We start from the raw sequence: 19,215 nt of genomic DNA, 5'->3' as shown, positions 1-19,215 counted from the left end.
AGAGAACAGTGCTGAGAGTCCTGGAATGTCGTTTTTGAATCCTCTCTTTGTGTGTTCTAAGAAGAATACGGTTGACTCATCACAGCCCTGTCTTCGCTTTTTGTTTCTTGCTATGTTTTTTTACATTTTGCATGATTTGCGCCGATATTTCATAATAAATGGTGTTAGAAAAAAAGTTGTTGTCGAGGCTGAAATTTCGCTGTTAAAACTTTGTTTAAGGCCTCCAAAAACAAACGGTGATGATTATTATGATAAAAAGTTAATGTAATTTTTTAAACAGAATTATTAATTTATAAACTATTAAGTTTTGTAACTGAATCATAACCAGAATATTAGAAATTCTATGCCACATGAAATTTTGAACTTGGTGGAAGAAAACTAGTGGTTGCTTTTATGCCTGAAATTTTACCAGAGCCTCCAAAAATCAACTCTAATGATGATTATATAGAAGAAAATTTCATTATTTGCAAAGATATATAAACTTATCACTTCATGGCGTTTTCAGTTTTCCAACTGAACCGAATTTATAAAATCAGAAATGCTATGATACATGAAAATTTGACTTTTGGATGGAAGAGAACGCAACCAACATAACATTGCCAAGGATTTGACAGGTCACAGATGTCAGTCTTTCCACAAAGGACCGAAGTGTAATCACGCCATGTTGGATGTCTCTCAAGTTTTTACCAATTTCATCTGAAATATGGTGAGTTAACCCTTTTGTTATGTGGAATAATAATTTCAAGAGACTTTATTTTATATTGATGAAATAATGTTCCCGTAGACTTTGGTATTTATTAAGTTTATGGGCTCAATAGGCCCCGTGGCCGGCTTTGCAGTGTTCGTCCATGGTAGCCCACTTAAGTGTTTGAAGTGGAACTTTTCTTTGTTATTTAGTGTTATGAAATGATAAATATTTAAGAGTTTTTTTCTGAATCTACTACTTCATTGCAAAAAATAGCCTCGGCGATATTGGTGTTATATCGGTTCAGGCAAGTAGGTAGGGTGGGCTACCACTGATTACCCTAAGCCGTTGAAGTTAGGGATGATCACACTCATTCTTTTATGTAGTTTATAAGAAGTATTAGGCCCAGATACCAGATTTTACCAGGTCACTAAAGTAAAAAAAAAAATAAGAAATCAGGCCCATTCAGTTTTATAAGATGTTTTGCAGGCCAGTGGGAGTGTGTATCTAGATTTTAGGCTGTAGGCTAGTAAGTATGCCTAACTACTCCTGGAATTTTCTGCAGCAGTTAAGCTGTCACTTAGAGGTGTTTGTATGCTAGGCATAAACAAGTAAAATTTTGCTATGCTAATTTTACTTGGAGCACAATTTTTTACCCTAGTTAGCCTTGTGTGTTTTTCAACCTCTGGTTAAAATTTTCCATTTTACACTTTAAAAACCATTGCAGCAATACTGGACAGTGGCAGTTATAACCTTGTGAAAGTTTTTGACAAAATGGGTAGAAGTGGACATTTTGAAATTAAGAAAACTTGTCTACCCTAAACTATAAAATTCCACTTGGATATAAAGGTCAGGGTATTATAGAAAGGGAATGGGTAGACTAATTCACTGTAGATTGAGCTGCAAAGCAGGAAATGTGTGTTGGCATCAACTGTAGCATATATGAAACAATTTCTTATATTGTGCATTTAAAAGTTTATGTGGAGAGAGTTTAGTCTATTTGCAATTTAGAGTAGGTTATAGTTTAACTATATAGTGACATTTTTTTACTGATATTACTTATATTCTTACAAAGATTGCTTAAATTATCAGAGGCACATCAATTTTGGCCTAATTATTATCTGTGCAATGAGTGGATCACAGAAAGCATTGTTGCTCTTAAAAAAGTTGATGTCCTTCATATTGGTTCTGCTTATTCCTCAAACCGTAGTGTGGATGAAGGCTACTCATGCAAGTTAGCGATGCAGCTAGAGGGTTTCTGACCAAAGATAATTTGGTACAGTCAAATGCTTGTATTAGCCTAAGATCAGAAGTCCCTATTTACAATGCTTGTTTGCTATTCTGCTTGCATTATGGCTGAGTGGCAAGTGCTGAGCTCTGTATAAAGCAAATTGTGAAACCACCTATACTCAAAGTTGGAGAAGTCTGTGTGGGATACGTCATCTTAAAAGAATGGATGTTTGCTAATTTAAAGAAACATGTTGTACAGAATATTACAAAGAAATGAAAGAAAAGCTAAGACCCTGAGATGCTACTCGGACTCAGTGAATTATGGTCTGTGTTAATATTAGACAGATAACTAAGAAGAAAGTACACTGGCACGAAAGTCTTGGGTGAAAGGGCCAGAAGTATGCTATTGGCATAAAGAGGTGGAGGCAGTGCAATTAGGAAAGGCATATTTGACATAATTTCTGCACACTCACATAAAAAAAATAAAATGCATGACAATAATTGTAAAAGAATATATAATTTGAATTTACTAAAGCTGTTATCTTTTTTTACAGGCAGGCATGATATGGCATATTCCCATCAAACCAGTCTTGGAGTACCAGAAATAGAGGCACAGACTTTGAAGAAGCCACGAATGGTGAGTAATATAAAGAATTTTTTGAGACTACATTTCTTTATATGCTGTAATTGCATTGTGGGTAATCTGATGCCATTTAGATTAGTAGCCTAGAGTACAGTGTACATGTTTGGTACTTTGATTGTTACATATTTTGAATCATTGTAATTAAAAGTTCAATGGGATTGTTGTAATATTTTAATTTTAAATACTTTGTGTTCATTTTGTCGGGTAACGTCATAATGATTTTTTTAATTTGAATTTATTAATGCCAAACAGACCATTACCTTTGGTAGTTTGCATGAATTTATTTATGCCAAACAGACCATTACCTTTGGTAGTTCACACATGACAAAATAATCAAACTTATGCATTGGGAAAAAATATTACAAGCCCTGTTTCTTTATTCTGTATCTTAGGTGGTGAGAGGCTGCCTCCTGTATTAAGGGTAAAATTCCATACCCACATCATTGATGAGAGTGCATCTGCTTCAGAAATTTTGTACTGATGACCAGCTATGGGTGAAGATTCATGATTTAAGAAAGAGTAAGTTGGCCAGTCAGTTAACTTTATGATTATTTATGTAAACTTGCCTCTTTATATACCAGTTAAACTCTGCTCCTGTAGTGGTTATTTATATCCCAGAGTAGATTTTCATAACTATAGTAACAATGCATCATGTGAAGAATTAGGATACAGTACACTCAGAAATTGGAGGAAATATTTTAAAGGTTTGTTCAAAGATTTTGTCAGTATATTTTTTCTGTCTTAACACACATTAATTCAAAGTTTTGCCTTTCTGCAGTCAGTTTTCATAGAAAACTTTTATCAAAAACATTTGTTCCTAAGTCAAAACTTTTAAATGAAACTGCCATGTTGGGTCTACCTTATCTATGCCCACTGGTCTTACCCTCTGATATTTTTTCCTCCACCTCCTTCTCTGCAGCCCTAAGAGTTAGGTATTTTAATTTGTTAGTCGGGTTAAATGACCTAAAGATCTTGTGTGGCTAAATCTGCTGTTGAAAATTTATGGTTTACAAGAGATGCTTTGTGTGACACCCTCTTGCAGTGTTTTAGCATGATTTTTCCTGTCTTCATCAAGCTATTCTATAGTCTGGCTACCCATCACTGTTTTTGTATTGTAATATTCCTTCTCAGATGTAAAGTTTTGGTACTGGTACCAACTTGCTTGCAGTGTCCTCAGATTGTCTTCATTACTCTAACCTTACCCATGACCTTTCATTATTCACCTCTTCCCATTGGTTAACAGTATTAGCCATCAATAATATTTGAGTCTATATTGATACTGGAACCACCTTCTTTTGTTATAAATTGCAATCTCTCAGATCTCCCTCTTGGTGAGTAGGCCTGCTGCCTATGCTGTTTGTTTGGCATAGGCTAGGTGGTACTAAAGTGTCCCCTGGGTTCCCTCATTTACTCATGCCTCTTAGCTGCTCAACCTCAACTGCATTCCTCCAGTATTACCTTTTATTTACGAACATTCCTTTTGATCAACCCTATGAGAATCTAGAAATATAACTTTGTGGTCTGGGTGTGCTATTTGATGATGATATTCTTTAAAGCTCCCTTGACTTTTCTGTGCATTCCACTTGTCATGCACATTCCAGCTGTTAATAAGACAGTCATTTACACAATACTTCTTTGTATATATTTAATATTATTCAACACTTTTTTCCTCCTCCCCCACTGTAATGAACTTTATATATTAATCATAACATTCTCGTGCACAAAAACATTTTTTGTTTCTTCTCATGTACAGTACTGTACTGTTACAATGATCAGGTCTCAAGAACCTTGGCTTGTTCCCTTGAGCATCATTTTTACTATGGAGTATGGTAGTTAACAGGACTTGTCCTTTTTTTTTTTTTTTTTTGAGCTTTGGAGAATGTCAAATCTTCATGACCATGGGGCTTGATTGAGTTCTGCTGTCAGTTGGATGGACTTTTCCTCTTTATATATGAAGTGTATCCCACTCAACAGTTTTGGTAATTGCAAAGTATAAACTTCATGACTTTTAGCTTTTCTGTATATCTTATTCCATCTTGACTATGGTGAAATTGCTCTATTCCTTTTGGTTATCAGTATCTTACCATGTAAATATTGGTGTAATATTTTTTTTCTTCAAACATGTACAATTTTGCTGCTATGTGGAATTTTCTCTTTGTATCCAAAGTGAATTTTATTCCTCTTTGATTATAAAATATTTTTCTCTCTTTGCAGATTGAATTAAGTTCCACTGATTTTGGTATGAATTGCACTAGCTATGAAGGAAAGCCACTGATGGTGAGTACAATATGGGATTTACTTTTTCACCATTAATGAGATCTGCTGTAGATATAGGTTAACCTGATGTTTTAGATTTGTGCTTGAGATTTAAAAATAAAAAATATTTTAATTGTTACAAGTTGTGTAATGCGCCCTTTTCATTGTCAAGAAACATTTAAATGTAGCGAGAACATATTTGATACTTTACTCTCTAACAACATGGGCAGTCTTTTGAGTTGTCTCTTGTGTGTGTTTGTGTGTGGATCCAAGGGTTGATTTGAATGGAAGACTTGATTAGTAACCGAGATTTTTTCTTTTAGCAGCAAGATGAATTAAGTTTCCACTAATTTCAGAAATAGTTCTTCTAGATTTTAAAGCCACAGATGTGCTTGTACAGATGTATGAACTTTCTTTTTTCACCATTATTGAGATCTGCTGTGGATTATAGAGTAAGTCTGTTACCACAAAGATTTTGTTTTTGCTATTTTTTAAAAAAAAAGAATTTTAATTTTTATGGTTTCATTGAAATTTAAGTAAGAGGCATTGATAATTTGGATACTTTATTATTTTGTTCTTCATTGTAAGTTCAAGACAAAACTAGGTGCAAAATCTTAAGAAGCATTTGTTAGTTTTCGTTTTATGAGGTTTAACATAAAATGAGTTTTTTTCTCTCTCATGTGTCACATGGTTTATGCCTTTAAGAGAGAGAGTGAGGGTCATCATCTTTGTCCTTTTCCATGAATTACTTTTTTTTCTACAGGTCTCTTTACTATTTCATATCACTGTTCTTCTAGATGAACCTCATTTTTTCATCAAAGACCATAGAAAATCTTTGAAATCTGATTTTAACAGCCATTGGACAGCTGCACTTATTTAGTAGTTAGTAATGTGAACCTCCCATTGCAGTTTGGAATTTATTTTATGCACTTTTTATCTCAAGATCTCAAAATTAATACTTATTTACGTTGTCAGTACCCTCTGTTACATACAGTACAGGCCTAATGAATGTATTATAAATCTTTGCTCTGGGGATATCATAATCATCAGTCTAGCAATCTATCTCCTCTTCATTTAGCCTGTTATCTTGCTTTTTAAGAGCCCCTCTTTCATTTGGAAAGTTGATTATGTTTTACCTCTTTGAAGATCAAGACTCTCTGCCATTAGAACTTAAGGTTTCAATAGTTTTACCTCTGAAGACCTGCCCTCTCTGCCATTATGAAGGTTGCACAATGTTTTCTTTGAAGACCTGCCTTCTCTGCCATTATGCAAGGTTATGCTTTTTACCTCTTGGAAGAGTTCATCATCTGTCATTTTTGCACAATGTTTTAATTCTGAAGACCTGTTCTGCCATTATGCAGGTTGCATGATGTTCACCTATTTGAAGACCTGCCCTTTTTTTAAAGGTTGCACAATTCCTTTTCATCACATTCTAAACCATTATGAAAGGTTCTTTGATTTCTGTCTCTTTAAAGCCATTGGACCTCTCTGCCACTGCAAGATTTGGTTGTTAGTCTCTGAAGACCTCCCTCTCTGCCAGTTTGCACAATATTTTACCTCTCTGAAGACCTGCCCTCTGATCTCATTATTAGTTACGATGTTTTACCTTTTGAAGACCTGCCCCTCTGCCATTATGCAGGTTAATGAGTGTTCCTCATAAATCTTTGGTCTGCCATTATAAGTTTGCACAATATTTTACCATCTGATTACCTCCTCTAGCCATTATGTAGGTTCTCGATGTTTTACCTCTTTCAGCCTGATATCTCTGCCATTATGCAAGGTTTAAATTTTAAACCTCTTTGAAGACCTGCCCTCTGCCATTATGCAAGGTTGCACAATGTTTTACCTCTTTGAAGACCTACCCTCTCTGCCATTATGCAAGGTTGCACAATGTTTTACCTCTTTGAAGACCTGCCCTCTGCCATTATGCAAGGTTGCACATTGTTTACCTCTTTGAAAACCTGCCCTCTCTTGTCGTTCCTGTTTCTGGTTCTCAAGTCTGTAAATATTAGATCATACTGGCAAATCAGTAGTTTCTTAGCTGACTTTGTAGTGCAAAGTAAGATTTATGAAAATGATATTCATACAGCTATATTAATGGATAATGATAGTTTAGTACTTCGTAGATAGAACATATGTTGTTGTAATTTTATAGTTGTTCCCAAGAAAAATAAGATTTTTCAGAGGGGCTTTTGCTTAGAATTATCAGGGGGTCTATGTGGGTCCATTTTCCAATCATTGCCCATGGTCCTTAATCGTAAGAATCCTCTAATGCTGTTTGAATTTAAAATCCAGTTTGAAATCCTGATATTGTTTCTACTCGAATTCTTTGAGGAAAAAGGTTTTCTATTAGTCTTGATGAGAACTTCATGTACGTTTGCCTTATTAATATTTGTAACTACTGGATGGGGTCTATCGCAACTCTGCATATTTCCTTTCAGTGGTCAAAAATTAAGTTCTGATGGATGAAAGCACCTTGACATTTTCTTTCATCCATGTCATCTCCCTCATTGAAGGGATGCCAAGAACTATGCTGAATGTTTAGTCTAGGGAGAACATGGAGTGACTGAGTTTGGCAGATTACAGCAGAAGTCATACCCACCACTTAGTTCCTTTGCGGGCAGTTGGAATTCTTTCGTTATTCAGATTGATTAGGATTGCTGTGGTTTTCAGTGCTTTATATGAACCCTAGCATATTTCTTTCTCTCTCTCCCTCTCTGCGCATCAACTACTACTGACTTATTGATTTCAAGGATTTTGTTCAAAAAGGTATTTTTCAAGATTTTCGTATATTAAAGTATTGTTAAGATTTCATGTAGGTCTTTTCTGTTTGTCTGTGTATTTTTTCGTGTTTTTCAGCACATAATCAGTGGTCATTAAATAAGTTATGGTGGTATTCTTTATCAAATTCAACGAATTGTTAAATTGTTATCTGAGGCAGGATGCCACTGGGATTCATTAGGATATGCACACAGTTATTACAAAGATTTGAGCACCACCTACTACCGAGGACGTTGGGAAAATAATTTGATTGTTGAGTGACAGTTGTTAAGAGATGTTGGTCTATCTCACGATCGGAATTTAAACAATTTTAGTTAAGTTCATTAATTTTCCAATCTGACTGTGAACACTGTTAAAATGTTTGAGCATTTGATCATATAGGTCTCTTTTATAGTACACTAAATACATATATGGATCAGAAATCATGACTCTTTTATTATGAAATATGTTCATGTCTTTGCTAATTCAGTTTTACAGTAGGGTTATGAAAAAAAAATCGCTAGCCCTATTACTACCGTCTTTAATTTTGCATATGATTTCACGAAGTTTAGGAAACATGTCAAGCTAAATAATAGAGACAAAAAATAGGCAGGCCATAATCAGCTGATTTCAACCGTTATTATATACAAAAATGCCTTTATGAGAGTGAGAATCTGCCGAATGGTGCTGACGCAACTGTACTGTGGCTGTTCGTTTCAAATTACATCCCCGTTATTTAAAAAAAAAAAAATAGGAATTATCATTAATTGCATGTTTTGTTAATATATTTAAAAATGACATGTTTCTTCTCAAGTTTAATGTATTTTGTTGAAGCTTATCGTAAAATGCATGAAAAATGTATATACTTTGATAAAAGTTAGATAAGTAATGTCAAGCTTGGACAGTTGTCTTCAGCGACCGTTGCCATTTCCCTTAGACTAACGAACGCATTATCTACTCTAATTACCTAACGCGTTGGCATTATCAGTTAACACATTTTATATCTGATGGAGAAATTAGGGCCAGTAAATAAGTTTTGATTTACATTACACGGTGATATATGAAATATAACGATGTTAATCGACATGGCTACATTCAGCTAACCGTCAGCAAGGTGCCAAGTACCTCTAGAGGAACGTTTGAGCTGTTTAGTGAAAGTTTAGTTTACTAGGGGTAGATCAGTTCCATTATCTTGATGTATTTTATTACTTTTATTCAGTCCTCTCCTATTGGCCCTCGTCTTTATGAATGACCGTCGAATAAACGGGTCTTTAATTGTAAAAGATTTCACAAATTTTTAGATCTTGGTGCCTTTTTTTTTTAAAATGTGAATGCCATGTATTCTTTCCATGCCTTGTGAGTAGTGCAATAGTCTTTAATTTTTGTAAAATGAGTGTGTGTGGTCTTTCCCACAATTCGGACATGCATATTCTCTTATCCAGTTGGTCGTAATTTGTCCAAATTTCTTACTTTCAAAGCCCTGTATTACGTGGTAGCTGTCATAGACATTATAGGCCGATAACGTACATATATCTTTTCTATTTACATTTTCTTCTAATCTGTGATGAGCACTTTCTGGTATGTTTCAAGCCTCATGTTTTAAATGGCGCTGTTCTTCCTTCTGAAAGACTTTTACTTACATTGAGTGAGTGGGTTTGCGTGTTGGAGAAAGTGCGAGTGAACGTATAAAAGAGAGAGAAAGAGAGAGAGAGAGGGGAAGGTGGTTTGCGTGAAAGGAGAGAGGACAAGAATTTATATTGATAGCTAAATTAGTCATTGAAGCTGTAACAGGAGGAACCGCTCTTTAGCGTCATACATACGCTTAAAAGTTCTAGTTCGAATTGACTTTTGAAAATATCATAATGATTTATTCCATTTTTACTTGAGAATAAGTAGAAGAAACTTAGCAACGGCCCCGAATTAACTTGAGAAATGTTTCTCCGAACTAGAAGTTTTGATAGTGTTCTTGGCGTATTAAGAACAAATGTTATTGTGTAGTTAAATTTAACGTACTTTATTTATATATATACGCTGTTCCTTTCTTGAGTTAATTGTCGAGGCAGTGTTAGTACTAAGATATAGTGAATATTTCTAGAGTCCTAAGCTCATTTTTATGACAGGTGGTCACAGTATTTTGGAATATTTAAACATTCCAATTGCCTAAATTTAAGTCCTAAGCTCATTTTTATGACAGGTGGTCACAGTATTTTGGAATCTTTATACATTTCAATTGCCCTGAGTTAATATTCATGTTAACGTTTTCTTATGACATGTGCATAATATTTTAGAACATTTTTTGGTGCTACTTTGGCGTGTTAACTACGTGTCACCTACTCGAGGTGCTAGTACTAAACACGGCGTCCCAAGGAGCTTCCGCCGTGTTTAGTACTACCACCTCGGAGCAGGTGATGCGTAGATAACAGGCCAAAGTAGCACCCATTTGAATTACATATATTGTCATTTTTGAAGTGCTCTGTGATATGTATAGGACTGACTTTGGATAGTCAGTAGGTGTGTCAGTCAAAATGGAGTAGAAGTTTTCTAATTAAGCCTTTGTACTTTACAGAGAACATCCCTATCATGGAAGAGGTGGAACGGTCCGTCCAGCCCTGAGGAGAGATTGGGAAGAAGCCAAGAAGACGTCGCCCCAATATATTTTGAGACCCGTTAGTAACATTAAGAAGAAATTACGAGGAAGTCGCTGCTGTGTGTTAATAACGAAGCAGCCGAGAGGAAGTCGCTGCTGTGTTAATAAATATTTGAGAGCCGGTAATCCAGGGCAACTATTTAAAATTTTCTGGACCATTTTTTTTTTTTTTTTTGCTGTGCGGTGGTGTGGGTGCCTCAATATTGCCCTGGCGGTTGTGTTCATACAGTACATGAATAAATTGTGAAATAAAACAGTGTACATATCTTGAGAATTTATTTGCATAAATATAAATTTTAAAAATGAATTTTTCAGTTGTAATATCTTCAAGATTACCTGTAAATTTTACGTTTATAGATCGTGCTATTTCTGATAATCAGCACAGCCGTGATCACCAGAGTTGTACAAACTCCAAGTTTTCTGAAGAGGTAGCTGTAATATTAATTAAACCTACACCTGTACATACGCTTCTGTATGTCACTATACAATAAGCTCTAGTACCCAACTAAACTTTTTCAAAAACCCAATAAAGAAGATATCCGTAATAAAACTGAAAAGAATTAAAGATTTTCTGAAATAAAAAACCATATCCCTCTTAACGGATAAGGTAATGGATTATGAGGTACAAATCGGTGGTAATTTATACAGTTGAAGGAATGCTCTGGAAGTTAGCCTCTACGTTACTCCAGTTGAAACCTCCTACTTATCCTCTTTACCTACCGCTGGTTGGAGAATGATTCTATCAATTAAGATCTGAATCCCAGGATCTCAAAGGGGCCTGGGATTCTGATCTCTTTGATAAAATTTTCCTCCAACCAGCGGTAAGCAGATTTATGAAGCAGCTTTCAACAGGAGTGACGTAGCCACGGCCGACTTCTGGAACATTCCTTCAGCTGTGTAAATTATCACCGATCTTTACTCTTGAGCCAATACTTGTCCGTTGAGGGTACTCTTGAGCCAATACTTGTCCGTTGAGGGTACTCTTGAGCCAATACTTGTCCGTTGAGGGTACTCTTGAGCCAATACTTGTCCGTTGAGGGTACTCTTGAGCCAATACTTGTCCGTTGAGGGTACTCTTGAGCCAATACTTGTCCGTTGAGGGTACTCTTGAGCCAATACTTGTCCGTTGAGGGTACTCTTGAGCCAATACTTGTCCGTTGAGGGTACTCTTGAGCCAATACTTGTCCGTTGAGGGTACTCTTGAGCCAATACTTGTCCGTTGAGGGTACTCTTGAGCCAATACTTGTCCGTTGAGGGTACTCTTGAGCCAATACTTGTCCGTTGAGGGTATTCTTGAGCCAATACTTGTCCGTTGAGGGTACTCTTGAGACAACACTTGTCCGTTGAGGGGAAACAAAAGTTTCTGAAATTTAATGCTGTAAAATCGACCCTTTTCAACCTGTAAAAGATGGAATTCAGTTAGAACAAATATTTTATGGATATTAACAAGTGTATCCCATGCTGATATTGAAAATTACCAAATGATAACGACATCGCTATGATAACCCCACGGTCATGAAGTCAGGCTTACATCGTGACAAAAATTATTCATAAATACCTTTGGAAAAAAGATTTTACATTACACCCACCCGTGTACCTTTAGTCCTATGAAATCAAGAGACGGAAACCCTTCCACTAAAATATTTCTGTTGCTAAAATTATGAATGACATTCCAATTCTGCCTGACTGATCAAACGAGGGCCTTCAAAAACAACATAAATGCTGATATCTATATCTATAGTGATATAACTTATATAATGCTTGGTTCCATGTAAGTGTATCACTTAGTCTCGTTTATAAAATAATGTTTGGTTGACAAGAATACCCAGTTTTATAAAAACTTTTATAATGCTTGGTTCCATGTAACGAACCGTATCTACTTAAACAGTCTCGTTTATAAAAACCTTACCATGACGAGAATACCTAGTTTTATAAAATTCAAACAACAAAAACTATTTAAAATATCAGCAAAAGTCCAATACAATCTTAACGGCCAGTGCAGTTTCACAACATATTCTACACATCGCTTCTATTCCATTCGGCTGGTAATAGGCTTATGTATCCATCCGCCCATAGCAGAATTATAGAGAGCGAAACAAACCTCCTTAAAGTATGTGGTATATATCAATTTTTTTTAATACCACAGATGAAAAATTCAGTATCCCCTATAATATTAAGTACACTAACTCATAAATGCATTTCACACGTTATTAAATGTCGGCCTAGTATATACACCAGCCTATAACAAAAACCTGAAATTATATTTCAGAATAAGGAAAAACAATTATACTCAAAACTTGCCGAGAAAATGGAGTCTTCGGTTTCAAATCCATTCCCGTAATTGTAACAGTTACCCCAAAGTTACAAGCGTTCCGCATTAACTAACAAGCAATTCGTATTAACTAATATCACTTATTAATTCTATCCCACGACTAAAAATGAGAGAATCTCGGTTACCTGAATGAGTAAGTTTCCTAAATCATCATAAAACTTCCTTTTTTTTTTAGGAATGCTGTTTAGTGATGCAATTTCAAACTCTATTCTGAAAAAGGGAAGGAAATTCTCCCAACATAAGCTCTTATTTTTTTATGGAAATGCGATATGACTCTAATCCTAAATTTAATTCATTATTTTCGTCTGATGAAGATGCTACCTACGTTACGTACTAAAAATCAATTTATTTCAAAAGCATTACATTCTAACCGTCGCCTATCGTCAAAATCGTCATTTATGTCTGTTTTTGGAGGCCATCGCTTAATCCATCAAGATTCCCCATTAATTTGTCAGCTCAAAAAGTTTATTACCCTCCTTGGTTCGTAGTTTTCTGAACTAGCTTCTTCTTCTTCTTCTTCTTCTGTGCTACATCAACTGAATTAAGACGCCTGCAATTCCTTCTTGAATGTGTTTAAGCTTTCACAGCATTGTATTTCTATGGGCCAATACGAACAATGAATTCTGAAAGAAAAATTATCGATTTAGAGATGGCTATAGTTAATACCAGCTTCATAAAAACGTTCTAATTACTTGATAGAATATAGGCTTTATAACAACTGCAATTCAAGCATTGTATGAATTTCAAATATTTCATAGGACTGAACAGATTATAATTATCATTCTATTTTCTTATACTGAATCTTGGCGCACCGACTTTTGAGCGCAAGACAATTGTTAAACTATTTTTAAATTAACTACTGATTGTTATGACTTTTTTATGGTAAGGAAAAAGGAAAAAATGTGACAGTTTTAAATTTCATTTGTTATGAGATGTAAAAATAAAATATCTAAAAAACAATTCATTATTACAAATCAGAAATGCGACAGCTTTAATTTTTATTTATGACATGTAAATACATAAAATCTCTAGAATAATGGTATACATGAAAAATATCTTGTTTAACTACTTCTCCAGGGTAATATTAAAACGAAGACATTCTATTGGGTCTCTTGCAGAATATTCGCTACCAATACTTGATATGGCCTTATTTACTTTAACATATTTACTATGTTTTCCATCTTCATGCAGCCAAGCATCTATTCTGATAATTTTATTTGATCTATGATTTTGTTCAAGTCTTAGAACATCTATGAACTTGTAAACTGTAGGATGCATATCATATACCCTATTGACACCTGCATTGCCTGATGCCACCCCTCTAAGGAATTATTTGTGCGTGGATGTTCACTGACAATAGGTTCATACGCACTTCAGACACTCGCTAGGGGAAACGTGACATGTCTCATTCTCCCTCTTCCTCTCCTGCAGGGCCTCCCTAACCAAGTGTTTTCGAAATAAAGAACTAAACCCTCTAGCTGGTCAGGATTTAAATCTCGTCATGATTCGAATAAATTTTATTACATCACTAGGAGAAACGAATGCCAAGGCCACTAGCATTTTTGTCTATGTTCGAATTTCAACACTGCTACAATGCAGATTGGTCGAAGATAAGGCTTGAATTTCTCCTCCAAATGTTTATCGATGTGTATTTTTTATTTCTTTATTGGATCATTCTTCATTAGATTATTATATCAAACTAAGTATAATTTTGCATTTCTGACGCTCAAGTGTCAGCGCTAAATAGTGACTGTGCTCTATTGTCTAGCGCTCTGCTCTATTGTCTAGCGCTCAAACATCGAATTGTAGTATCTAAATACGAATTTATCAGGCACTAACTGGTGACAAAGATTTCTTGAATTATTTTACCTTATGTATCTCAACTAAACACAGCGGAGTCAAATATGTAACAAGGGCGGTGAAAAATAACAAGAAATGTACGGCGCATATCATGACACCCTGCAGGCGATGACGATGCTTGAAAATTTGGGTAACTTTCGTAAACAAGCCCACCGGCTGGCCCTTTCAAATTAACTTTTCCTTATTTTCTGGCTAAAAAATATTTACAAGAGCCAATTAAAATTTAGTTTCCTTTAAAATTATTCCACAATTTAAATAAAAGGCAAATTTCGATTCTCTTATTGAATTTTTTTATTCCTTGCGCAAAGAACACGACCCGCTTAGAGTCATGGGCGGAATCACAACCTTTGGAAATGATTTCCGCCCGTCTTATGAGTTACACAGGTGTCGTCAAGTTCTTGTGACGTAATTTTACAGAAAAATAACATTCCTACCCATGTTAACTAGACGATATAGGTACCCCACATAGCAGAACGAAGCTGGAACCGACTGGGAGATGAGTACTTAGAATCTTATGGTCAGAGTGTTGAGGTACGTATAAAATTAATGAGATTCCAATACGAGAATTCAAAGTTTCTCAAATTTCTAACCCGGATGCTAACTGGATGGCATGGCTGCAAATGCTAAACTGTTTCCAATGGATGATGGAGACAGTTGAAGTAAAATTTTAAAGTCAATCCAGACCTCCGGCCAGACCCTAGATGGCAACGTTTTCAAGAACTATGGGAAAATCTGTTACAGCATTCTAGCAAGTTTCGCTTTTGAATTAAATTTAGCGGGTAGCAACTGATCTCAGCTACAGAATCTTACAATAAAACTTTAACTGAGTCGACGTCTACTGCATAAAGTTTGCCCCTTCACCAAGGGTCTGGGGAGGTCGAAATGATTAATCGGTATTTACCCATTCGAATCTTAAATTGCGGCCTACTCAAATTTGGTCGAGTTTCGAGTAACATTTAAGTCAATTGTAACCTGGTAAAATGGGGTTAATGGAAAAATTCCCCATCTGTAGATCTACACTGGGTAAAATTATATACCCAAATGAAATTTTGATATGCATATTTTTTAATCTATTTTAAAAATTCGGAGGGTGTTTGTATAAGTTGCATTTGTCTTCCACGGTAGGGATTTTTTTAACTGAAGTTTTCGATCCGGATGGCAAAAATTGGAAAATTCGTGAGATTGGGCCACTTATTGTTAAGGGTTTTGGTGGTTATTACGGGGCTAATATGTAGAAAAAAAATCAAAATGTCGTGATTAAACTACTCATCAAAAAATCCACAACTAGGCTATATCGATTTTCTGTATCACTGATAAAAAACTGAACACTGAAAACAAGACGGTAAATGTCTCGGCAACAGTAAATTCTAGATAGATTTTAGTATGATTCTCGTGTTGAGCATATTAAGGAGACCTACGAGCACAGCATAAAACCTCTAACATGGAGTAGTGTGAAAATACTGAATTTATCAAGCATTAACTGGTGACGATAAAGATTTCTTGACTTTTTCCATTATTTTTATTATAAGGTACCTCAACTAAATACGGCGTACCAGAAACTAACCTCATATATGCAACAAATACACTTAAAAATAACAAGAAATGTACGAAGTATTTAACAACGTTGCAGCGAAGACAATGCTTGAAAATTTGGTTAACTTGTAAACAAGCCCACCGGTTGGCCTTTTCAAATTAACGACTCCTTATTTTCTGGTTAAACAATATTCACACGTACCAGTTATATTGAATTTCCTTTTAAATAATTCCCAGTTTAAGTAGAAGGCATATTTCGATTCTGCCAATAAAGAAATTTGTATTCGTTACGTAAAGAACACGCCCCGCTTGTAGTCATGGATTGAAATCGTAACCTTTGGAAATGATTTTCGCCTGCCTTATGAGTTACACCAAGTTCCCCAATTAAATAATTTTACGAAAAAGTAATATTTGAAAGCTCACGCCTACTACGTTAACACCTCGTAACACTACACGATACACCATGTAGCAGATTGAATCTGGAACTGGGACTGTTCTCAAACTGGCTGGGATACAGATACTTCGAATCTTAGTCAGATTGATGAAATACGTATTAAACTTAAGGGGAATAATTTTACGTTTTTTTTTTTTTTTGGGGGCTAATGTTCACTTCTGGTCAGAACATCCCTACTCAATTTTTTATTTTATCTTTAGCATCTTCATAAAAATAAAAATAAAAACATTGTATATACATAATTCTTGCAAACTAATATTTATCACAAAAAATAAAATATGTAAATAATTGAGACTTTTTTCCGATCCAGCGAAATGCGCTTAGGGACATTTGATCCCCAAGGGTCTAGTGCTAAACACGGCGAAACATTTGACTCCCAGGGGCTAGTACTAAACACGGGGAAACATTCGACTCCCAGGGGCTAGTACTAAGCACGGCGAAACGGTGTATATGAATCACTGTTTCGCCGCGTTTAGTACTAGCCCTCACGTGGAATTGGAGTTCGGACCGGGAACGAACTTTTACCCGATGATGGAAACATCATTTAGTGAAAAAGCAAATATGAGCGTAAACCATGCTTACAAAGGCATAAGGGCGAATGTGAGAGGAAATTGAAAACGCCATACGAGGTACCTGCCGAGCAAGATAGTTTCGGGCCCTTAAGACCCTATAGTAGTTGGGCAGTACTATAACACTTTCTTAAATATCCTACCCTGTTTCGAGCTAAATACTGTTGACAGGATACTGACCAAAATTAGTGAGAATTGCAAAAACGAAAGAGAACGTTTACTTACCAAATTCTGTCAGAGACGGCTGATGACCACTCCTCAGAAATTCATTGTATCAACTTTTTGTTTTACTTATAAATTTATAGAATCGCAACGCAACCAGGCGCAAATTGTCACCATTTTCGGTAAACACTTCCACACAGTACGATATCAGTAGTAAAACGTTCTCATATTCAGAGAAAAAACTCATTTTTCAAGTATCTTCCTCTATGACCTCACCACTCCACAACCCAAATCTACTCTCCGGCTGCTTTGGGGACACCGGAATCCTACCTCTGAAAACCTTTTCCATCGCCCTCTCTGATTGGCTGACAGTCTTTGCAAGTCATTCCCCCATTGGCTGGATGGCTTTACCGGCCCTTTGTCCATTGGCTGGAATAGCTTTGTAAGCTTCTCTGCCAATGGCTCGAGGGACTGAAAACGAAGTAAAAGAAATTTGCAGTTTTCGTTTTAAGCATCAGTATCGCAGTCAATAGTTTTGTGATGTATACAAATGACATTTTACAGAGATAAAAAAATAGCTTTCCGATGTATACACTAAAAGTTTTAATTACTTAAAAATTATAAAATTAATATACATACAGATACAGCCAAGTAAATTAACGAGGACAGTTGATGAATTAGTTGATGTAGCCAAGATCTAAACCTTTTTCTACAGAGAGAGAGAGAGAGAGAGAGAGAGAGAGAGAGAGAGAGAGAGAGAGAGAGAGAGAGAGAGAGAGAGAGAGAGAGAGAGATTGTCTTAATGCATCCATGTTTTGACAAGTTTTCCTTCCCAAAAGAGCCTTTGCATGGGTATTCTGATGGCGTTGCACGAGCATGGGTTTGATGGGGTAGATGATAAGAATGATGCCGGGTTGCTAAAGTTACTGTGAGCCACTGAATAATGAGGAGTTGATGGCATTAGAACAAGAGCATATAGTGAACTGAACTGAATATACAATTTAGGCCAAAAAGCTATGAAGTCATTCAGCGGTGAAACTGGGAGAGAATGGTTTTTATTGGCGTCCATATACTGTTTGAGAATGCCATAAAGTTCCAGGAATCCTTCCCATGCTCCTCAAGAAATGACCTTACATTGCCGACTATCTGTGCCACCTAACAGCTATAAGAGCAGATGTTGAAGAAGGAATGACAGGCAAACAGTAATTCCATTGTACATCAGAGTCATACTTTCCATTCTCCTTCATCCACTAACCTCCTTTGCTGTGATTCCCAGCTATCCTCAACCTTAAGATTTCTGGAATTGGAACTGGAATACAGAATTTAACCCAAAGGCCAAGCGCTGGGGCCTATGAGGTCATTCAGCACTGTAAGGGAAATGACAGTAAGGTCTGAAAGGTGTAACAGGAGCAAAACCTTGCAGTTGCACTATGAAATTATTGTTAGGCAAGGGTGGAAAGTGCATTAGAGGTTTCTTCTCATCCATCACCACTAGGTCTTTTGTCAACCAACACAGCAGCTTCTCTCCTGTTGTCTATCAGGTCTGGGCCACCCAATGACCTCCACAGTCAGCACACCCCCTCTTGTTGTCATCAGAACCAATAGTTCTTGTTGATGATGATGATGATGAATAGCCTAACTACACTGTAAGGAAAGGTGGGGGCAAGGTGGTAGGTGGAGATTTTTTTATGACTTTGCATGGATTGGATGTAAATAATTGTAGTACCAAATATCTTTATTTTTAAAGTGCACCCTTAATTAACTACTTGGCAGATCTATGTTTTGTATGATATTCTCTGCATAAAATAGAAGATTCTCAGCCATATTTAGGCCAAAAATATATTGTTACAGGCTGCCGAGGTGGACAGATTACAGTCACTTCCAACATAGCCTTAATTTACTGCCCACAAATATAAATTCATAAAAAAAACATTTCACAATTTGTCACCCAGGAATCCAATTAACTATAACACAGGCCCAACTGTGCTGGGGTTTCAGGTAAAATTTTGAAGCAAAGTGCTTAACTTTCCTCATAGTTCACATTTGCCTAGGTTGGAATCATGAAATGTACAAGGGCCAATGAA

At 35.9% G+C, this 19,215-nt stretch overlaps 2 long non-coding RNA genes across 2 annotated transcripts; one reads left to right on the top strand and one right to left on the bottom strand.

The window, feature by feature from the left end:
- Positions 1 to 557: 557 nt before the first annotated feature.
- Positions 558 to 10,486, top strand: LOC136834921 (uncharacterized). The gene is made up of 5 exons (XR_010851926.1): positions 558 to 706; positions 2,470 to 2,552; positions 2,951 to 3,077; positions 4,773 to 4,835; positions 10,141 to 10,486. It is a non-coding gene; the product is annotated as an uncharacterized lncRNA (long non-coding RNA).
- Positions 10,483 to 17,434, bottom strand: LOC136834920 (uncharacterized). The gene is made up of 3 exons (XR_010851925.1): positions 17,195 to 17,434; positions 13,026 to 13,176; positions 10,483 to 11,620 (listed from the first exon to the last, which is right to left on the bottom strand). It is a non-coding gene; the product is annotated as an uncharacterized lncRNA (long non-coding RNA).
- Between the last annotated feature and the right edge of the window lie 1,781 nt (positions 17,435 to 19,215).

This window comes from Macrobrachium rosenbergii, chromosome 54 (genome assembly GCF_040412425.1).
Source record: "Macrobrachium rosenbergii isolate ZJJX-2024 chromosome 54, ASM4041242v1, whole genome shotgun sequence".
Taxonomy (NCBI): Eukaryota; Metazoa; Arthropoda; class Malacostraca; order Decapoda; family Palaemonidae; genus Macrobrachium; species Macrobrachium rosenbergii.
Note: the sequence above shows the minus strand (reverse complement) of the source record. Positions and strands in the feature narration are given on the sequence as shown.